Source organism: Armigeres subalbatus, chromosome 3 (assembly GCF_024139115.2).
Source record: "Armigeres subalbatus isolate Guangzhou_Male chromosome 3, GZ_Asu_2, whole genome shotgun sequence".
Classification (NCBI taxonomy): Eukaryota; Metazoa; Arthropoda; class Insecta; order Diptera; family Culicidae; genus Armigeres; species Armigeres subalbatus.
The window spans coordinates 427,292,352-427,314,886 of NC_085141.1; the positions used below are offsets into that span (position 1 = coordinate 427,292,352).

At 35.7% G+C, this 22,535-nt stretch overlaps 1 protein-coding gene across 2 annotated transcripts in view; it reads right to left on the bottom strand.

Annotated features, from left to right (window-relative positions):
* The window catches only part of LOC134227458 (putative inorganic phosphate cotransporter), a 90,907-nt gene extending 73,183 nt beyond the window's left edge, over positions 1 to 17,724 (bottom strand). The window contains exon 1 of one of the 2 annotated variants that reach the window (XM_062708974.1): positions 17,274 to 17,724. The gene's annotated coding sequence lies outside the window, so the exon portion shown is untranslated. Of the gene's footprint in view, positions 1 to 16,443; positions 16,777 to 17,273 lie in introns of those variants that run through there. The other variant, XM_062708975.1, reaches the window with a different exon arrangement.
* Positions 17,725 to 22,535: the final 4,811 nt, after the last annotated feature.

Sequence of the window (22,535 nt, forward strand, 5' to 3'; positions counted from 1 at the left end):
AAACTTTATATGTTTTTCAACGAAAAATGTTGATTTCTTTGTAGAAAATTGCAATTTTTGCTTTTAAAAGTGCCAATTTATTTTTGTTTTGTGGAAAATTCTTAATTGTTTATGGAAATTTTGCATTATTTAAGGAAATTTGTATGGCTTATACCAGGATTTCTTTATTGGAAATTTCCAAATCTTTTATGGAAATTTTATTTTGCTGTCCAAAAAAATTTAAGCAATATAAAAATTAACGTATAGAAAATTTGATTACAGAAAGTGTGTGAAAACAAAATCTAGAAAACAAGGAGTCTCCAGTTAGCCTTGCGTGCGAAGGCGTAGTATTGCAAATCGAGTTCGAATGTGGTCAAAATAGCCAAAATGTTCTAAATTATGACACCGAAAGTAAAATTACAAACCGTTCATCTAAATAAAAGCCATGTTCAAAAATATTCACCTACAAAATCATAAATTCAAATTAATAATTCATATCATTGGAGAATACGATAACCGGGATTCAAACTCTGAGAACCTCAGTCATACCGCTTCTCTTCTAATTGAGTATTCGTGATGACACTGTGCTCAGCATTAGCATTCTTAGCTATTGTTAAACGCTTGAACATTATTAACGTGTCCAACCAGTGGCACCGGGAGCGGGTAGGACAAGTAGGACAGGTCCTACGCATGTATTTTCCTAGGAGGGACAGTCAAAGCATTGTCCTAAACATGATTATTGGTAGAGCATATGTAATCAATAGCTGGCAAAAATATGTGTGTTATTGAAAGGTAATTTATAATTTAATCAGACTCTTTAGAATAATCATAGAGGTTTCTGATCCTAGAGGAATAGACTACTGGTTGTTCTTTAGGACTTTCAGCAGTTTATAATCCGAAAAACGTGTCTAAAGATGTCTAAAGCAAGGATCTTTTCGATCATCTTGAAATTTGAGTTTAATCATTTAGTAGTTTGTCAATATTACCTCATTCCAGAGGCTGACTTTCATAATGTGTAGTAAAGTGGACTTCTTAAGAAATCGTTGTTTGAATTTCACAAAAAAACGGAGGTAATGTGCTAGTTGTAGCAACTTATACTAAATGATAACAAAATATTAATCATTCAGTTGTAGTTACTGCAACTGGCGCTTTATGTCCGTCATTAGTAGAATTCAATTAACGAACTATTAGGTAGAGTTTTAGAAAAACATTCACACTAGAAGTTTACCATACTAACATTTTGGAATTCAGCATCTGGAATAACTTATTGACAATCTACTAAATGATCGAACCAAGATTACTAAATGATCAGAAATATTCTTGGTCGAAAAGATTTCCAGGGGTAAAAAAAATTGATGAAATCAGGGGCTGTCCATAAACCACGTAGACTCTTGAGGGGGAGGGAGGGGTTTCGAAAAAGTCTACGTTAGTCTACGAAGAGGGACCCCCCGTATACCAAAAGTCTACGTAGACCTTTTTATTTTTTTTTATTTTTTTGGAAAACAACTTATACAGCAGCTATGTGCAAAGTTCACTATTGTTTTATTTTTTTTAGGATTTTCCAAGATTTTTTTACAAGACTTTATCGGAATAATCTCTTGAATTTCTGTAGAAAAAACTAATGAATTTCACTGACTATTCAGACTATTACCTGAACTATGGCTTAAAACTATATGGATTTCCCCAGGAAATTTTCTGTGTTGAGCAGGAAAATTCTCCGAAGTATTCTATAAAAACATTCGTAAAAATTTAAAAATTTACACTTGGATTTTATTGCAGATTCTACTAGAATATCTTTTGATATTCGTAAGGAACTTCTTTAGAAAATACAAATGATTCTTTAAAATTCTCACGAAAAATTATGTCGCACTTCAACGGGGAATTCATCGAAATTTGCGCGAGAAACCCTTCACTGGAGATTTTCTGGGAAGTCCCTGAATTTTTTTCAATTTCGGAAATTCTTCGTAATTTTCGCGAGGAATTCTTTGGATAGATAAGCCAAATTCTTCGATATGTCGATGGGAAATTCTTCGTATGTCTCACGGCAATTTCTTCGGAAGTATTAATGCGAGTTCTTTGGAATAATCGATGGAAAATCTTTGAAATTTCTAAAAAGACCCACCAAAACTCTTTGAGTTTCCGCAAAATAATATTTGCCTTGTAGAAAAGCCTTTGTATTTTCAGGAAAAATCAATCAAAAAAATGTTACGAGAAATTCATCAAAATTACAACAGAAAATTTTCTATAATTTCCACTGCAAATTATTCGGAAAAGTTTTTGGAATGTCTATAGGTTGTTTTTTCAATTTCCTCAGGAAAATTTTCCAAATCCGCAAGAACGTAGGAATCCATTCTAAAATTCCACGGGAAATATTTCGGAATATATTCATTTAAACTTAAAATTACCTCGGGAAATAATTCTAAATTTTCACGGAAATTTACTCGGAATAGTTTTGGAATTTAGAAGAAAATTCTTCGGATTTCAACGGATGGTTATTCAATTTGATATTGCATGAAATTTTCAAGACAAACATTGAATTTCCACGGAGAGTCCTTTGAAATATAACCGAAGCTTTAAAATTATCCAGCGGGATTTCTACGAAAAATTCAACGAAAAACTTATTGAAAATGTAGACTAAACATTCTCGAAATTTCAACTCGAAATTTTTCTAAATTCTTCGGTTTTCTACAAATTTGAACCGGCGTGGTGAATTATAGGTCAGATGCGAGACAGATTTTAAGCAGTGGCGTGCCGATGCAACACTGTCGGCAGCGATGGTGCACACCTCTAGGAGGAGTCGAATCCAACAGAAATTAAATGAATTGACTTTGGGATTTGGTTTCAGGAGCTGAGGATTAAATTTGAATCCAATTTTGATTGTCCAATCACATATGATATTTTGTAAAATTTGGAAAAGTCTACGTAGACTTCAAGGGGGTGGGGGAGGGGTTTCGGAAAAGTCTACGAAAGTCTACTAGGGGGAGGGAGGGGTTTGAAAATGTGAAATTTCGGTCTACGTGGTTTGTGAACAGCCCCTCAGCAAATGAGATTGATTCAAAATTCCGTAAGGTATTCTGAGCTCTCAAAAGATTCTTTGACAATCATACGATATTTTAGAAGTTCGCTTCGAATCGCTAGATCCATAACCAATAATAAGCAATAATTGAATGCAACCATTGAATATTTATACACATTTCTGTGATCCATGACATCTGCTGGAAGCTTGTAAAAAAGCTCGATAATCGAGTATTCAAATATGTATATTATGCTTCTTAGCTATCCTCAAACAATCTTGGAAAATCAATATTTATTCAGAGAACCGTAGAAAATTTCTCAAATTATCTGAGTACCCGAGCAAAGTCTGAAAACATAATGAGAGCATATAGAAAACATATTTTGATTTTGACATCAAATTGAAATCTTATTTTGTTTTCAAATATGAATCATCGAGATTGATTACATATTTTTTTGATTTCATGTTGCTGTAGATTTCTAAATTGTATGATCTGTGTACTGTGTACTTATTGTGTTATCAGAACCAATATCGAAATTAGTTTTCGATTTGCTCTCATCAATAGCAGGAACAACAGGTTTCGATTTGATGTCACAGTAAGATTTTTCTGCTTTTTTCTGATATTGATCTTTTAACAGTTAAAACGACTCAACCTGAGTTATCAAATTTAGGCGATTTCACAACAACAAAATTAGTTATCGATTTTCTCTCAAGCTTTGCTCGGGTATGCTGTCCGCAAAGATCATTTAAAGTCCCGATTATTTCTAGAATTGATTATGTTGCTGCCGCAAGCTGTTTCATATTGATATGGATTTCATATCAATATGGGACAGTAACTGTTACGCTTTTGGCGGCAGTACAGGTAGAATGCACATCGATTTCGGGAACAAGCTCGGTGATCCTTTGGTGGAAAATCAATTCGCTCCTAAAAGCTTTTAAAAAATAATCACATGGCAATTTGTTGTTCAATATTTTGTAGAATAATCATGGTTCTATGTGAACGTCAACCTACAAAGTATAAAAAATGTCGTAGTGATGCAAACGAATCACTCAACTAATGAATGATTTGATCGGTTCATTAATAATTTGACGTTAGCAGTAAAAACTATGATTAGAGGCGTTAATCACCATAAGTCAAATCGACTTAGACCATAAAATGAGATAAACTTTTTGACGGGAAATATCAATTCATCCAAATATTCCTTCGCATTTCAATAATTTCTTTGGAATTCCCAGGCTTCGGAATTCTCACTCATGTTCCCCTGTGAGGAAGTATTCTGACACCATATTTTTATCCGGATAGAATGGCGAAACGCATGATAAATGCGTTTCGCCATTCTATCCGGATAAAATTATCCGTTTACTCCACAAATTTTCCTTCTCGACGTTTCTCCAGAACAATTTTACAAGCATATTTACAAAAATTTAAGACCGCTACGGGATTCGAACCCAGAATAATTTAAAAATGTTTAGTGCGCCCACTATATCCATGCCACCACATGAATCGATTGAAGGTAAAGAGAAAAACTGCTGTATTGAACCTTCTGCTTATCGTGGCGCATCGTCAGATTCAATCAGGGGTGGCATTGCGCATCTCGACTCGAAACGAGCAAGCCATGAAATCTGTCATACGAAAGAGCTATCGAAAGGAGATGCGCAATGAGACCCCAGTTTGGAGAGGCAAGGTAAGAAGCATATATGGGAGAAATATGGGAAGAAGGATAACAATTTGTGTCGGAGTTAATCGCACTGTTATTTATCCGGATAAAATGAATGGTGGAGAGATCTGTTGTCGTGTGAGTGAGTGAGAAATCCGATCCCTGGGAATTTCCCTCAGAACTTCCTCCAAGAATTCCGTTGGAAATTGCTTTACGAATTATTTTATGAATTTCTTCAGAAATTGATTTAAGAATTCCTTCGAATTTTGTCTTGGGAATTCCTTCAGATATTTCAAAGATTTTCATAAATTTGTTGAGGAATTCATAAATTTCATCGGCAACTATCCCAAAAACCTAAAACAAAACTTAGAACTAAAATCCTCCGAATATTCCTTTGGAGTTCCTTCAGTATTTTTTTCGGTAATTCCTCCAATGATTCCTCAAAGAATTCCTTCTGAAACTCATGAAAGAAATTCTTGGAGTATCTTAAAAATATCCCTCTAGAATTTCTTCAGAACTTTAGGAATTCTTTCGAACATTTCTCCTAAAAAATCATTTACTAACGCTTCCAACGCTTCTTTGTAGGTTTCGTGGCCGCGAAGATAGCGACGTCAATCGTCTAGACGCATGTACTATGGAGTGTGGGTTCGATTCCCGCCCCGGTAAAGAGAAAACTTTTCGTGATCGAAAAATTCTCCACTGGGTGTTATGTGTCCTGTCCGTTGTCTGTGTTAAGTGTTCAGTCTATACGACCTCTGGTCGAAGACGGTGTCCCTGTCTTTTTTTTCAGAGATTCTTTAAGTATTCGGAAAGTCCTTTGGAATTCCTTCGGAAATCTCTTCAGAAATTAATTCCAATTTTTTTTAGGAAACCTCCTTTAAGAATTTCTCCGCAAACTCGTACAGGTTTTCCATCGAAAACTATTTCATTCTTCAATAAATTTCCAAAAGAGTTGATCCAACAAACTTTCTGGAAGATTCCATAAGAAATTTTATGGTAATACTGAAGAAATTTCCGAAGGAGTTCCTTAGGGAAAATCCAAAGGATTAACTGGTTTTTATTTCTAATATGTTCAAAGGATTTACTGGAGGAAATACCGTAGAAAAATCTCACCAAATTTGCACAGGCTTGCCCGAAATACATTCCGAAGGAATCCCTGGAGAAATGTCCAAAGAAATTTCCGGCGGATTTTTGTCTAGTGGGAATTCAGAAGAAAGGTTTACAATTTTAGTATTTCTAAAAGAATTTCCGAATGAATTCTTGATGAAATTTATGAAAGAGAACCTGAAAGGATTTCCAATAAGAGTTTCAGAAAAAGTTCCCAATGGAATGTTTGCAAGAATATCTTGAAGAATTCTTATAGGAATATCCATGGAAATTTCCAAGAGAATTAAAAAAACTATCCTACAGAAAATCTTATTTTTTTACGATGGAATTTCAATGGGAATGTCCGAAGAAATACCTATTGGAGTTTTCGAATAATTCTCTCGGAAGTTCAAGACGTAAAGTAAAAAAATGGCAGAAAATCCGAACAATGTTGGCGTTTATGAGCGGTTCCACGCCAAAGTGGTAAATGACAATTTTTTGTGTGTTGAATATGGCTGAAACTATGCGAACATATACAGTATGGCAGTAAAAGTGTTTTGACATGAGGATAGATCGTTTAAATTCGAGAAAAACTTTTGAGAAGGGCGTTTTCGTTTTCGATATCAATGTTTTTGAAATACTGTATCTCGGAAACCGTTCGTTATAAAGTATCTGAGTGGGTATGGTAGGTGGTCAAATGGGTTTTGCGAAACAAATATACACTGAAAAATGTATTTTTTTACATAAAGAAATGATAACTAATCCTGAACAATAAAATTTTCCCAAAAATGCAATATTTGATTTTTTTTTTAATTTTGAAGGTTTGATTTTTATAAAATAAAAAACTTCTTACTTTTAACTTAAAACTTTCATACTGTTCGTCCAACCATGAGAATGTTATAGAGTATGTTGTTGGGATATCCAAGTATATTGAGTCTAATATAATTTTGTTGATGGAGCATCTCGAACAACTTATGAAAATGGCGTATTTTCTTAATTCTTTGACACTTATGAAATAAAATTCGAAATATCTCGGAAACGGCTACTCTTAGGAAGATTATTAGTAAGAGCATTCCGAAATTTTTATGCAGAATCATATTCTGACATTGAAAATTATTTTTGAATAACATACATTTTTATTTTAAATCCGTTGCTCCTAGGAGAACTTAAGGTAGGTATTGCAATTGGAATAAAATAAATCCGATGAACTAGCGACTAACGAATGAGCGACAAATGTTAGCAGCGTTTGTTTACCAAAATAACAGCGCTGCTCAATCAACTGGGAAAAATATTCTCATATCTTTAAATATAGGATCATTATAGTCTTTTCAGATTGCGATCATTTACGAGGTATTTGACATGATAAAGAGTATCTTGATGTCAAATTTCACTCATCTTATTTTCGTTTCATTTCTTATTGTGATTTATCACATCAAATACTTCGTAAATGCTCGCAATATGATCAGGCTTATTAGTCTTAATGATCTATCGGGGATGGGAAATAATTTATCAGTTACTGCAATACTGAGAGTTCATGCGGAATATAATTGGAATTTTGAGTATCTATGGCAGAGGTTCGAGTGTACGTTTGAATGTAGTTTTGCTATGCAAGCAATCGTTCTCGAGTTTCAGTACGTTTTGTTCTGTTTCAGGTGGTACAAATAGATTAATTAGTGCGCATTTGATCGTGACCTTGACTTGCATGCAGTCATGCACAGCTTGCAATCGACTGAGAATTTGGGAACGATTTGATCTGTTTTGTATTGTTCGAATACATTTATTACTGCGCGTTTGCTCGTGATTTTGCTTTTCACGCAGTCGTTCGCTAGCTTCGGAATGTTTTGTTTTGTTTTGGTGGCACAAAAAAAATGTATAGCGGGCGTATGATGGCATAATCTGCCCTACTTTATGTGAAATCCTTATTCTATCTATTAACAAATGAAAACAATTTGTGTATTATACAGACCTTATTCGATTTTCTTCCATTTTCTTCCACTATAATCAACTTTTTTGTATCAACAGATACGTATTTCGTTTGCTACTTGATTATAGTGGAATCAAATGGAAAAATTGTAAAGTCTTATAAATGTGTAACATTTTCCATGGTTAAACTCCGAAACCGACGTAGAATCGCTTTAAAAAAATTCACGGAAAAACGAAGAAAAGATTAAGTTAGATCCCGAAAATGTCGTAAAAAATCGCATAAAAAATACGAATTCAAAATCCGCGTAAAAATCATCACAGTGTCGCATTAAGTAAAGAAATGTAAAGTATCACGAGAAAACGAAGGACCTCCGTCTTTCTCTCCACTTTAGCGAGTATTTGGCAACCAACTTGGGTTGAACAATTAACTTTGTATTGACTTTTGTTGTTATTTCCATGCAAAAAATCAAAGAAACGAATGAAAAACATTCACATTTTCATATCCGAATCCAAGTAAAAATAAGAAGACAACCGATGGTGTTAACTTTGACAGATCCCATGGCACAGATAGATCATCGTTAAATACTGGTTATAAATTATAGAAAAAAGGTTCTTGAAATTTGATCGATGTACGATCTTAAAAAAGTCTAAGTCTTCCAGAGGTGAACCAGCTTAGAGCTGAAAGCCTCTTTAATAAAGAAGAAGAAAAAAAAAGTTTAAGTCTGTACTAAAGATAAGTTTTGAATATGTAATTCAGTACTTTTTCCGTATCGTACATCAATCAGATTTTATCATTTACAGGGTTGGTAGCGGACAATGTCACTCAAGATAGTGACTTTACACTGGCGAAAAACGGACCAAATAGAGACTTTGAATTTCATTTGGAGTGACAAAAATTTACTTTTATCTGAAGTTATCTTCAATTTTTTTTTTAGAATTATTTCTCCCTCTAATATATATTGGACGAAAATTCTAATTTAAAGGGACGATAACTACCGCAAAAATTATGAATAACCAAAACATTATTCAACAAATCCGATGAAAAGACAATTATTTATGCTTATTTAGTGGAATGTCTTATTGCCGATTTCACCAATTTGAAGAGTTATGTGTAGATTGTGATTTGCCCGCTTCTTTTTCTCACACTCACTCTCATTTCGGGATGATCGATTTTTGTTACTGTAAATTACCCAATTATAACCCATTACTCGTTAGTCACATGTAAGCGTGCACACTAAATCGATTCCCGCCATGATTTGACGTCTATTTGTTTTCAGATTGAGCACTCACACACAAATATTATACACGGAAAATCAAACTTTTTTGGGTGTATTGAGTGTGAGAAAAAGATGACTGTGAGAAAAAAATCTCGCAAAACTCTTATAAAGTGCAAAAAGCGCAATAACCTGTAATGAATTATTTAATTTCATTACCTACGACCTCAACAGTAATGATGGTAATGGCGTCTTTAATCTCTCAAGTCGCGTCAAGTATGAGACACTGATCATTTTTTACAAAGTGAAGGAATTAAATGGAATAGTTCGTCTTAATACAAATGAAATCTGAGGAGTTTGTTTTATTTTATTCTTTTTGATATTTATTTTTGCATTTTCCGCCCCTTTTCACCACTGGAAAAACACAGTTTGAGGCAAGTCGTACAAAATAAGGTGCAATAATGTTTAACATGGGTTCGAACTTATTCCGAAAAACTTCGCTTGTGTGTGAAAATGGCACTTTTTTACGATAGAAAGTTATTTAAATAATTTTTCGACATGTATTTAATTTGACTCACAAAGTTTATAAATCTGAAACCCAAAAATCATATCGAAACCTAAAGAATGTGTTCGAAATTTCAAAAATCCGTTTAGCTACCAACCGGTAAAAGACAAACTCAGAATAATGAAAATCTTTAATAAATCACAATTTTTCTTGATGGAATATCCAAAGCTTATGCGCAGTCTCGAATGTCCAAATTGTCATCAGAATATATTTTGGAAAATCATTAAGCATTTACGGAAAAAAAGAAATAAATATTTCTATGAGGGATCCCTTACATAATGAATGTTCCACTCCCAAAGTCCTTTGCAGTATTAAGCAGAAATTCAAATTTTTCCATTTTGATAAAAAAAAACTTCTGTTTCAAAATATATATGCATGTGAGTAAAGCATATTTGTTATAAAAAAAAACTGAAAAGCTTGTTAGTTTTGGGTATGCACTAATGAGCATTAGATTAAGCTATCGCTCACTAATGATTTCCCCGAAACAACAGGAGCTGCATCTAGGATTGAGATGAAAATATCAGAGTTTTATTTAAAAAATAAATCGGTATAGTTCAATTGATAAGGTGTAGAATTTAATAGTTTTTAAAAGAGGTTTCAAAATAAGCAGGGTCTGCTTTTAGCCTTGTGAATATATTTAGAGTCTCAATCCTCCGGGCCCATCCCACTTGCAGCACTATTTACCCCAGTAACATTTTGGTTTTATTTTGGTTTTATAATACTCTTGAAGAGTAAATTATGGTTTTGAAGAGTGTTATAAGACTTAAAATGTTACTTGGGTATGCAGCACTTCAATCAATCGCTGTAAAAAATCGTAACCACATAAAATAAATCCAAGAGGTTTACATCTGGGAGACCATTCAGCAGTTTTGGACAAAATTCAGTATATGTGAAGCCGTTCGTATCAAAGAAATGCAGAATTCGGTCTCAATTGATAATGAGCGATGAGACTTCTCTCAATCATAACAAGCCATGAAAACAAGTTTATCGCAATCTGATACGAGTGCGTGAAAACAGAATCTGAGAAGCACCCCTCACAGATAAGTAACGATAAAATGGTTCGTTCTCGCTCAAATTCCACTGGGGACCACCTTTTTTTGCATACAGCCTTGAAAAACAAGTTAACATCCATCATCAGCGCCGGTGCATCTCGCAAGCCTTTTAAAAGATTACAGACCCCGAATCTGTGTATCATCGTAACAGCTAGTGAAAAACGTCTCACACGACATGCTGCACACCGTCAGTGTATAGACAGATTATGAGCACTGTGAACTTGGTTGTTGTCTACACTTTCGCCGCTTCTGTCAGCTGGAGGTAAATCGATCGAAATGAAGCGAAATAAACAGTCGGTACCTTATCAAGTGGAACCGTTATTCTTCATAACGGAAATAAATTTCCATTCATTATTCTGCACACATACTTAGGCAGCTGTTCAATTAATTTTAGTAGTAGTGGAGGGAAACTTTCATCAGCCAATTTCAAGCTTCCTCGGAAAATTTTGATGACAACAAACCAACCTAGGTAACTAATGCTCACATTCTCAAACGTGTTTGCTGTTTGGAGATGCTCAAAACTTTGGATAAGAATAAATCTTGAAAACAGAAGGTCGGACACGGTTCTTTTTTACCTACCGGTTGAATAAAATTGTATTGCTTTCCCTACTCAAAATTAGCGTGGCACAACTTTTAAAAAAAGTGAGTTAAATGTACACTTCCACTTTTTTTCTGTCTCGTACGTCAAGGTTTAACGATAAGAGGTTTTTGATAGATGAATTCGAGTGCATTCGATGCGGTGTCCTGACCCACTGGTTCCTATTAAAAAGACTCACATACATCCGTGTTGTATGCGTTTATTTCCATGCTTCGATTATTACATTGGAGGATATGTAAGATGACGGTAATTTAAAGCATCACTATCCATATGCAAAAACTGTTTTCATCATCTTCTCACAGTATCCCAAGGGGCCGTCCAGAAACCACGTGGTCATATATGGGGGGAGGGGGGGGTTTGGCAAATGACCACGATAAGCCACATGGGGGGGGGGTGTTGCTCGAGCCACGTGGTTTTTTTACACGAAAAACTTTTGGTGAATAACAATAGCGGTGTAAAAATACAAATCATTAAAATTTAGTGATTGAATATTAAACGCAAAGCGCATCTAAGGGCCGATACCACGTAGCGTCTTTTCAACTCAGCGTTAAAGACGTAGGTGCGCATCGAGAAAATCGATAACGCATAAAAAAATGGACAGGAAAATGGAAAATATTTAAAAAACCGCCGCAGATGGTTTTTGGCATCACGCCGCCGACACTTTTTCATCAGCGGACTGCAGCTACAATTTTGAAAAATGTTATGTTTTTACAATAATTCAAGAAAAAATCTTAAGAAGAAAAATTCAAAAGAATTTTTTTGTGGATATTCAGGAAAAATCAAGTAAAGAAATTTCCTGTAAAAACTTTGACATTACTTCACACGTAAAAGCTGTATTTTAAGCAGCTACTTAGTTGACTTTTTAAAAATCATTAATAATTGTATCTTGACGAAGTTTGACCTACGGATATTTTGTTTGGACAATTGTGTTTTTCAATTATTGAGGCACTAATAAACTATTTTGTTCGCCTCGACGATGATGATGGATTTTATATTTATTGACGTAATTGTAATTTGACCTTTTTCTTGTGTAGTCTACAAAAGTTTGAGTCTCGCGCGCGTAAAGCAGATATGAATGATTTTTAAATTTATGTACAGACTTGTGCTTTTTCAGATGTTTCAATGATTCTGCGGATTAGTAATAGGCTATCTAGTAGAGTTTGGTTTCCGCGGTTGATAACTTTTGATATCGACGGAGCGGTAACACAAGTTTTGATTTTGTTGACAACGACATAGTCTATTAGATTATTATTGATGCTTTCGAGTGGATAACGTTACTTGTAATAACATGAAACGCGATTCTTGGTGGAACTTTTGAAATCTGTGCGAGAGGTATCACAAGTTTTGCATTTTTATGCACTCGAAGCATCACTACTGATACTTATGAGAATCTATAGATGAAATAAACAGTTTTTTTACATTCAAATTTTGCTGCATAGTAATGGAAAGGTAAGAAATTTATATCTGTAATGGTAATCAGATCGTTTTGTTTTGTGTTGCAAATCTGATTAATTTGTTGAAAAATTAAATTCAATTAATTATCTTAAAGATAAATCGTCTAGCTCAAACCTTTGTAGGGTATGTGGCGGGACCATCATCATCATACAATCCTGATAAAGTGCTGGCATTCAGATTTTTTTGAACAATTCTCTCTGAAAAATTTTGCTTAGAAATTTTGCTACAAATTAGTAATGAAACAAAAACAAAACATCTCCAGTGTTAATTCCGAAAAATTTTCCCTCAAACTCCGAAAAAAAATTCCATGTGAATTCTGTCTGAAAATTAAAAACAGTCCTGTGGGAAATACATATAATTTTCGGTGGAAAAACATTCTAATGAGTTTCTTCGACAAGTTCTTCCGATTCTTCACCAGAAATTCTTCTTCATTTACAAAAGAAGTTTTTCGAACATTTCAAAGAGTGCACTTCAAAATGTTCAGTCTCCAGTTAGCCTTGCGAGCAAAGGCGTAGGATTGCCAATCCGGAGATGACGAGTACGATTCTCGTTCCTGTCTAGGATGTTTTCGGGTGGGAAACATTCTCGACACCCGAGGTATAGTGTATCCATCGTACTTACTACACAAGATATATAATCGTGCAATGGCTGGCATATAAAAGCTTTCAATTTATAACTGAGGAAATGCTAATAGAATATACTAAGTTGAAAAGCAGACCAACTTCCAGTTGGAATATGGAACCAATGTCACATGAAACACTTTGATATTTCCGTTGATTTTTTTTTTTAATTTTGGAATTTTGAAATGAAAATTTTTCGGAATACATTTTTACGCTCTTTGTGAGTTCTATCACATTTTTTTTAATTTTTCAAGTATTTTTTATTCGAGGCATTATTTAGAATTTCCACGGAAGAGTCTATGGATTACCTTGAAAAATTTTTTTAGATTTTCAAAATAAATCTTTAGAATTCTCAAGGTTCATGTTTTTTTAATTTGAACCAGAAATCATTTCAAAATTTCATCGGGAATTCATTCTTCTTCGGGATGTCATTTTGATTTCTTTGTAGGTAAAATTTTCATGAATAAATCAATATTAGCAATGAACAATTAAAAATAAATATTTTATAATTATTTATTTCTAATATTGATGATTCTGAAAACAATACTGAAATTTCTACAGGAATGCTACTCAAAAGAAACAACAGTAGGAGGTCTCATTTGCATCTCTAATATTACATATTAACTTTGTGATTCTCTGATAAACCTTTCATTGTATAAGTTCAGATCAGATGCTTCGCTGAGGTTAATATCTTAAGAATTTCCAGTAGCTCCAGAGCTATGGAAGGTCCCAAATACTCTAAGGAATCTATAGGGATATTCAGTGATCAACTTTATAGTTATTAAAAAAAATTTAGTTTAAGTTTAATTTTGTTTAGTTTAATTTTGAATCAATTGAAATTGTCCATCTTCAAAATTGATCGGATTAACCATATGTTTTGGTTAAATAAGGTTTTTTTTTTAATTTTTGAACTTGAAAAACCACGTGGTCATAGGGGGAAGGGGGGTCTGCAAAATGACCACGATAAGCCAAATGGGGGGAAGGGGGGTTGAAAATCTTCAAAAATATGACCACGTGGTGTCTGGATGGCCCCAACCCCAATATATTTATATTCAATATTAGCAAACCAGTAGCTGCCGAATAGAATAAAAGATCAGTCAGCCGGCATGCAAATATGAACCTGATAACGATTGGAAAAAAAATCAGAATAGCTCAATGTATCCTACGGTGACGCAAATCCAGTTGATTATGGCCGTTATAAAACGTCAACCATTAACAACATCCACGGCAGTTGCGGCCCGTGTCAAAAATGACACAAAAGCATGACGACAGGACGGGGAGTAATTAATTAAAGCAATAGATTGATACGCGGTGGAGCGAAACGATCTCTCAAATTAATGCGTATGAACAAATACCAATACCGGCAATTCAAAATAATTATCACAAATCCAGGGCCTCGCCAATATCAAGCGATCTTGGCACATGTAACTCTTTTTATTCCAAATTATTTTTGTCTTAACATACACAAGGATATCAGCACTGATACGAATTAAAATTCATTAAATCAAACTGAAGCTTAATGCCCCGAAACAAAAACGCTTTGGTGAAGATTTGTTTATAGCAATAATCATATTTTTTACTATATTGAAGCTGACACCAATAAAAAAATATAAATAACTAAAGCATAAATAAACAACTGAATAAATTAGTTTCAAAGAAACTGCATACGACTTCAAGAATTCGAAATCATTAGAGTAAGTGATCACAACTTGGTATCAGAATGATCAGGTTGATCTCGATAATCCCATCTATTTTTTCGCATCTGCTGGTCAGCCCGTAAAAAAATTACATAAGCAGTCCAAGCACTCCCCGCCCAGACCGATCATTCATCATAATCTATCGTCACTCTGCGAAAAGTCCCGAACACAATGGACCAACGAAAATCCATTTCTCCAAAGATCGCACGATTGCAATTATCTTCCCGTCTCTTAAGTGCCCACTCACGCTGTCCGCATTCCGTTCCTGTTTCTGCTTCCCGATAACCCTCGCCAATTCGGCCGGTCCTTCTCCGAATTCTACCGCACACACGCCGGCGAACGCTCTAGCTCTGGCACATTATGTACATTCCTCTTCCTCCAGTCCTAGGCTCTGGTGCCCGATACCCGATACTCCCCGAAGGCTCAAATTTGACGACCAAGTCAGGCTCAGTTTGATTCACACACGTGCAGCCCTAAAGTTTGACCGTTGGCGTTAGGTTCGACTCCAACCGACAGCACTTTCGTTTTCCGTCTCTTCTGGTGGTTCGCCAAGTGCGAAAACAAGTTACCCTGGCAACGAATCGCGTAACAGTAGGCAAACCTTTTTTTTTACTCTGCCCGGTGGCACTTTATGCAAAAGTTGATGTTCCCCTTTAACAATTTCGCCCCGCACAATAATTATACCCCGCAAGCTGCACGGAACCAGAGTGTCACTCTGCTGCCATCTGTGTGGCTGGCTGCGGTTGGTGGATTTTGGACAATGGCGAGCAACGAGTGATGAGACTACAATGTTTCGGCTGGCATTCTTCCAGCACGTCCCGCCGGAAAGTCACGTCCCATCCGAACACTGCTGTCATCGCACAAATTCAGCCTGTTTTTCCATGAAAGGCTTCCAACTCTCGGAAATTCATTTTTGCTACACGATAACGCACAAAGCATTCTACGCAACGTGCATGAAACAACGCACTGCTGCTACTGCGCCTGTGCGCATCGTTTGATGCTCTCGGATGCGAGTGCGATGCTCAAACGTTCAAAGTCAATGTCACGTTGTTGTATCGGCTGTCCTCGGGCATGGCACCGGCACCGTGCGTACCAAACAAGTTCCGCAGATGCGATAAGGAGCGGGAAGTACGCTGTGGCATGCCGCTAGATCGAATCCATGTTATCTGCATCCGCTTTTAGGCAGTTCAACCGGCAATCGAACGTCGACGGTAACGGAGACTATTGGAACAACTGTTTCAACATGCTGCCTAAATCAATCATAGCAAGCCGCCACTTTTTATGAGTTATGACGCACCAATGAAAACTATGTTCACTATGATCATTGTACACTTTGATGCCACGCAATCACTATATCTCTTAACACTATCAACCATAATAGTAACGAATAAAACTATATCGCCAAGCTAAGTAAGTCGGACTTATCAATGCCCTCCTTAGCAACGAGAAAAGGGGAATTTCACCGAAGCACTTTGATCAGCCTTTCTCGGGCAGTCAATGAACGCGCACAAATCATCCACGAATAGCTGTACTACTGGACAATGCAAAAACACTTCGCCGAGCAAATAACTATTTATTCGTACCTTTTATTCTTTCAATCACGGATGATTGGTTGGCAAAAATTAACATACAATAGCGGGAAGCCGTGGTGAGAACTTTTATGCTGATCTGCTTTGCTTGCACGTTGCGCAACAGTTAGTTCGATTCAGATGTTTGATTTTGATGCTCACTTTCAGTAGAATATAGGTCCGATTCGATTGACCTTCCACCACCTTTCTTTTCTCACTTCACAGTGCAAAAATGTTCTAAACATTGCACATATCACTTAAAACACTCGCGTGAGCACAATCGTCAATGGTGCACATGTCTGCATAATTCAAAATAAAAAATAATGTAAATAGGTCTAGCCGACGGTTCACCTTTCTCTCAACCGAAAACGACAACCTCTGACGATCAACTGAAACGTGTACAGTTCAAAAATAGCTCGACCGTCGCAGCACCGAACACTGCTTTAGTTTTTAGACACTCAGGATTTTTTTTTTCTTATGGTTGTCCGGCACATGTCGAGTGGTGTATTAAATCCAATGCTACAACCGAAAACAGCGATAATGATCAGCTTACAGAAATTTGGTACATGATGCGATTAAATAATTACAGTGAAATCGCAAAACGATCTTGACCCGCCCATTAATCGCGAAAATCTGTTTTTTCGCCTAATCATTCACAAATGAGATCGCAAAGATCAAAAAGTTTTGGAGGTCAAATCTTTATTTAGAGAGCGCCAGCGGAATTTTAAACTGCCTTGGAAATCATTCACACCGATCATACACAAAAGCACATTTGGACAATCACAGCTAATGACCACTGAGCACTTGATCGTATACAGTTTCCAAACAAAAATAAATATACTTACGTTTTGACGAAGCAAAACACACAGTTGGCGTTGGTCAACGTTGACTTCTGCTGATGTTGGTGATGATCGTCATTGTTGAAAGGTTCATTTTCAGTTTGGAAAAGCAAGTGTGAAGCAAGATCGATGAGGCGGATCCAAAATCTTCCCAACTCTGGAGCAGATGGAAATTTTGTTTTGGACACTGGAAGCTGAGGTATCAGCACCACACACCGGGAGCGACTGATGAACGATTAATACTCATCACTAGTCGCTGACAGGTAAATGATATTTATATTGAATTTTTCGCGCTCCCCCGTACCCGCTCGTGCTCTCGGACGCCGCACCGACCGTCCCGTGTAAGCGAGCTGGTTTGATAAAGATGATACAGGTTAAACAATCGTAGTAACCCGGCACCTAGCAGCAGCAGCAGCACCACACACAAGCACGCGATACACGGCACACTAGATTCGCCGCTGCGTTGTGCAAATACGCTCCGGACCGGACTGCCGCGCGGCGGAGAGCGAACCGGTCACTTTATGATCGGTGAGCTTATCAGAGTTCTCTCTGTCTTCCTCTCTGCCATACATCAAAAGATCGACTTCACAGCGTAATAAAACCGTACAGGACTATCGAGTGGGGGAGTGTCGCAAATCGTACCCCAGGACCACCATCGGAACTAAATTCATACATACAATAATCTATGCCAAAGTCACGCAATTAGGGTAAAACGACCTATTATGGAGGGGTTAAGCACCGTTTCAAAATAAAATTGATTACAAAAATTCTTCAAAAATTACCTGTTGGTCGAATTCCACATTGTAGTAGTTGAATAGGATGCTCGTTAACTATAGTTTCGTAAATATTACGTGAATTGTGCTGAACTTATGTTGTTTTGTTTTTATCACAATAAAAACAAACTACCGCAATAATAGGACGCAGTTGCCTATCGTTGCGATATTTTTTGAAGGTCAGTCCTATTGTTGCGGTATTGCATGTGATTCTTATGGAGAGCGATACCGCAACGATAGGACCTTAGCACTACCGCAATAATAGGCTCAAGGGATTCAAATTTTTAACGAAAAATGTTGATTTTTCAACATTTTGAACGAAATTTTGTCAAACAAAAGCTGTTCTAGTCGTTAATTTTAAGAGTTTTAGCGCACCCATAATTGTTTTCAATGGTATTATATCCAGAATGGACTACTTTAACACTACCGCAACATTAGGGCATACCACAACGATAGGACGTTTTACCCTACTTCCAAATAGATATTATGTCGATGTCAATTAGTCTGTTTCCCAAATCATTTTGATCAATTGCGTTTTGAGCTTCTGTAGTTTTTGCCTTTCTGGTTAATTCGGGGAAACATTGATCTTTTTTTAATGTTTTGTAAATATTTCCTCCGTAAGTGAATTCACGGCTATTTTCAAATTTTTAAAATGATTACTGCAACATGTAGAACGTATGGCAGTTGGATTATTTCATAATTTTAAACTTTTAAAAATCTTTTCTGTCGAGATTCGCGTGATTTGTTTTTTAAAATTGAGGTGACTTTGATCATCAATCGTTTCGACTATTATCTAGGTATTAAAAATTATATTAAAAAAAAAAGAAAACGTTTCTCAAAGCGAGTTGCGTATGTGTATGTGGGTAAAGATTACCCCGGTAGGGTCTCCAGTATCCTTGCGAGCAAAATCGTAGGGTTGCCAATCCGGAGATGGCGAGTTCGATTCTCGGTCTGGTTTAGGATGTTTTCGGGTTTAAACATTCTCGACTCCCTGGGCATAGTGTATTAGTGTATCCATTGTGTGGCAACAAGATACATACTCATGCAAAGGCGGGTAGTTAATAAGCAAAAGTTTTCAATTAATAAATAAGGAAATGCTTGAAGGAAGTTTAAAAGCAGGCCAAATTCTAGTTAGATTGTACAGCCATACAAGAAGACTAATAAGACTTGGGAGACCTGATATGTAATGTAATATGAAAAAAAAATCTCAAATCCAATTCAGAAAAGCTTCAAAGTTTACCCAGCAATAAGGTGAGTTACTCTTCCATTTATCATTAATGGAATGTTCCATCCAATATCACCACTTAGTATAGATCAAACAAATTCATTCTTATGTGGTTCCTACTAGGATGTTTTCCCTGTTTTTTTCTACCTTCGTAAAGCAGTTACCAGATTCAGGTTGCTCAAGTGTAGAATCAGTGTCATTATGAATGATCTCGGAATGCATTCGTGCGTTTAGGGCTGTAGAAAACTTGTTTGGGTTTAATGAACTAACTTATGTTTTTGTAAATTGATTCAAATACTTGATAAATTATGTTTCAAGAATGTTTGTCAGTTAAATTCTTTTAAATACACATGGTACAAATAATGCAACAGCTTCCAATTAAGTAAAATAGATCTGTTCTGTTCCAATTAAGTCAATAATCTGTTCATTTTCTTGCTAAACTCTTAATCTACATATAAGTCAGAGTTTAAGTGAGTCGGACGGTGACTGAAGTAACCTACAGAATAACAAATTTAAAAAAATAGTTTTTAGACTTAGTAGGGAGATTCCCCAGCGCCGGACACCTCCCAATACCGGACACTTTTTAAAATGACATTTGCAGATTTCCTACCACCATCTTATATAATACAAAATAAAGCTATTGATCATTCCTCTGCATGGACTATCAGGTCCTCATGTTGTAAACTTTGTACAAAATTTGAAATTGTATTATTTGGGTTAGATCTTCAATATATGAATATTTAAATTGATAAATGTGCTCAACCACAGCATAATAGGCTAAGGTTTGAGCCATATCACGGAGAAAAAATGTGGTAGAATCAACCTGATTCTGCTTCAAATCAACAATATTTTTGCATTGATTTATGAATAACAACATATTTGGTTGATACAACCACAAATAGGGTTGAAACAACCATACGCGATAGTTGATTCAACTCTCGGATATATTTGTTCCAACCATGCTTTTCAGCTGTCACTGTCAATTATTACATCAGAAAACAACAATATTTATGGTTGTGTTTACTTTCAAAAATGCTACCAAACTACTTTATCGACACTACGATGACATCAATAAAAAAGAAAAATGTTGCAGATGCAGAATCGAACTAGTTACAAGGGTAGTAAGAAACATCCAACTTACCTCTACTCCACGCTTACTTCTTGTACACAGGACGATTTATGTTGATCAGTTTCTACTGTTTTTCCATATTACGAAATGGATATCAGAAAACCGATTTTATTATTGTTTCAATTATGCGATGTAGGATTGAAACAACAAAAATGTTTATTTGAAGGAAGCCATCTATCATCGTTGAAACAACAATTTTGAAGAGTAAAGCAACAATATTCATGTTGTTTGATACAACAATCGAAATAGTTGTTTTGATCTTGCAAGATTCTTCTGCGTGATACCCTATATAATGAAAATGAGGTGCAAAATCAATTTCTGTATGCGGTAGCTGTCCCCCGGGTCCGAACAGTTAGATTTTTCATGTGATCAAATAGCCAATCTTTACACCTGTTTTGTTAAACTTACTTCATTTCAATTGTTTCTTCTTGCTAAGGTATCAGAAAGACACAGAAATAAGCAAACACAAGAGTTGAATATGTCTTTCAAAAATGTAAGAATTTGAAGTATGATGTAAGAAATTTAGCTGGAGAGTCAAATAAGCTCTACTAAAACATTTTAATATCTACAACTTAAACCAAATGAAAAAATAATACTATTCCAAATGATGTCTCGACTCATGTAACAGGAACTAGATCATGTTTGAACATGATGCAAAAGTGTCCGGTACTTGGAGACACTTTTCTGAGTCGTGAATATTTTCACTAAAATTCGTCGATAAATTTGTTCAAATGATCAAACATACTTAGTATGAATGATTTATGATCATATGTTGCGTATATGGTATACAAGTAAACATAATCCGGATTATTAGAGATTTTTTCATTAAATGGCTTATGTGTCCGGCACTGGAGGATTCTCCCCCTATATGCCTTTTTTTTGCTAGAATTAGAATTCTGCAAAGAAGAATTACCTTTTTTATCTTTGACTAAGTGAATGAAATCTTCTTGGTGTTCCAAGAGTTAGTAAATAAATTCTAAATCAATCCACCAATGAAGTCTTTCTCGTGCAGCAAAATCGCATTGAATAGATTGAAGGAGAACTTCAGGGGGATAGATTCCATTCTTTGCATCAATTTACGTTTGTCTGCACTCATTTATATGAACGGAGCCAGCCATCTTCCACTGTTGCAGGGTGGCAACTTAATTTCCATTTTGAGCTTTCCGCATATATACCGACTTTTTCCCAAGATTTCAAATATAAAGGTTCGTAAAAAAAATCATGTTTTATTCTAAATGTGCTTTTAATTGACGTTTCCTGTCAAAAATGTATCTAGTTTCATTGCCTCAGTAAATTCTTGACAAATCTTGATCTTGACTTGATCTTGTCTATGTATGTAGACGAGGAACCGAGAAGAATAAATTCTATCTGTTACGCCCTTTTCAAATTATGGTCTTGAGTTAACCTTAAGGTGAATTAAGACAGAGTCCAAAATTGACTGCCACAATGGCCGTGCTTTTTGTTCGCACAAATGTAAATTTATAGGCGATTAGTACATCTGAAAACCATTTTTTCGTGTATGCTGAAAGTGAGCAAAAGTGAAAAACTATGTACAATGCCGCCCCTGCTTTTCGTGTTTGCCTGTCGTTTACTTTTGGAGTAGTGTGCTCCTGAAAGCGCTATGTACTTTTGAAATAGGATTAAAACGTGATTCATCTCAAATAAATTGAGCGAATAAACATTTATTATTTACTCAAGTTTTGGCATCCATATTCTCCAACACCTTCATGTTTCAGATATGACTTTTGACTGGCCAAAGCCCAGTTAAAAAGTAGTTATCCGTAAAAAAAAACAAAAAAGACTCGGCTGCGGCTGCAAGTCAACAACGAATGACTAGAGGTTCAGATTTAGATTTAGATGTGCGCCTGGAATTGAACATAACTGGATATACTCCACTACGGTCGAAGAGTCTCCAGACAAAACTCGAGTCGATTTCAAGAGGATATCGATCAAGTCTCTTCTTCAGGAATCTACGAATTACATCGAAATGCTGGTCTCAGAATCCTTCCGAAGCGTAGGTGGCAGATGCTTTCCATCATCACTTCCGAGAAGAGCTCTAGACTCAACATTGAAGAATATCAGAATATCATTTTCATTATACTTTTAACAAATCCGGATAGTTCTTCAAATAATTTCATAAG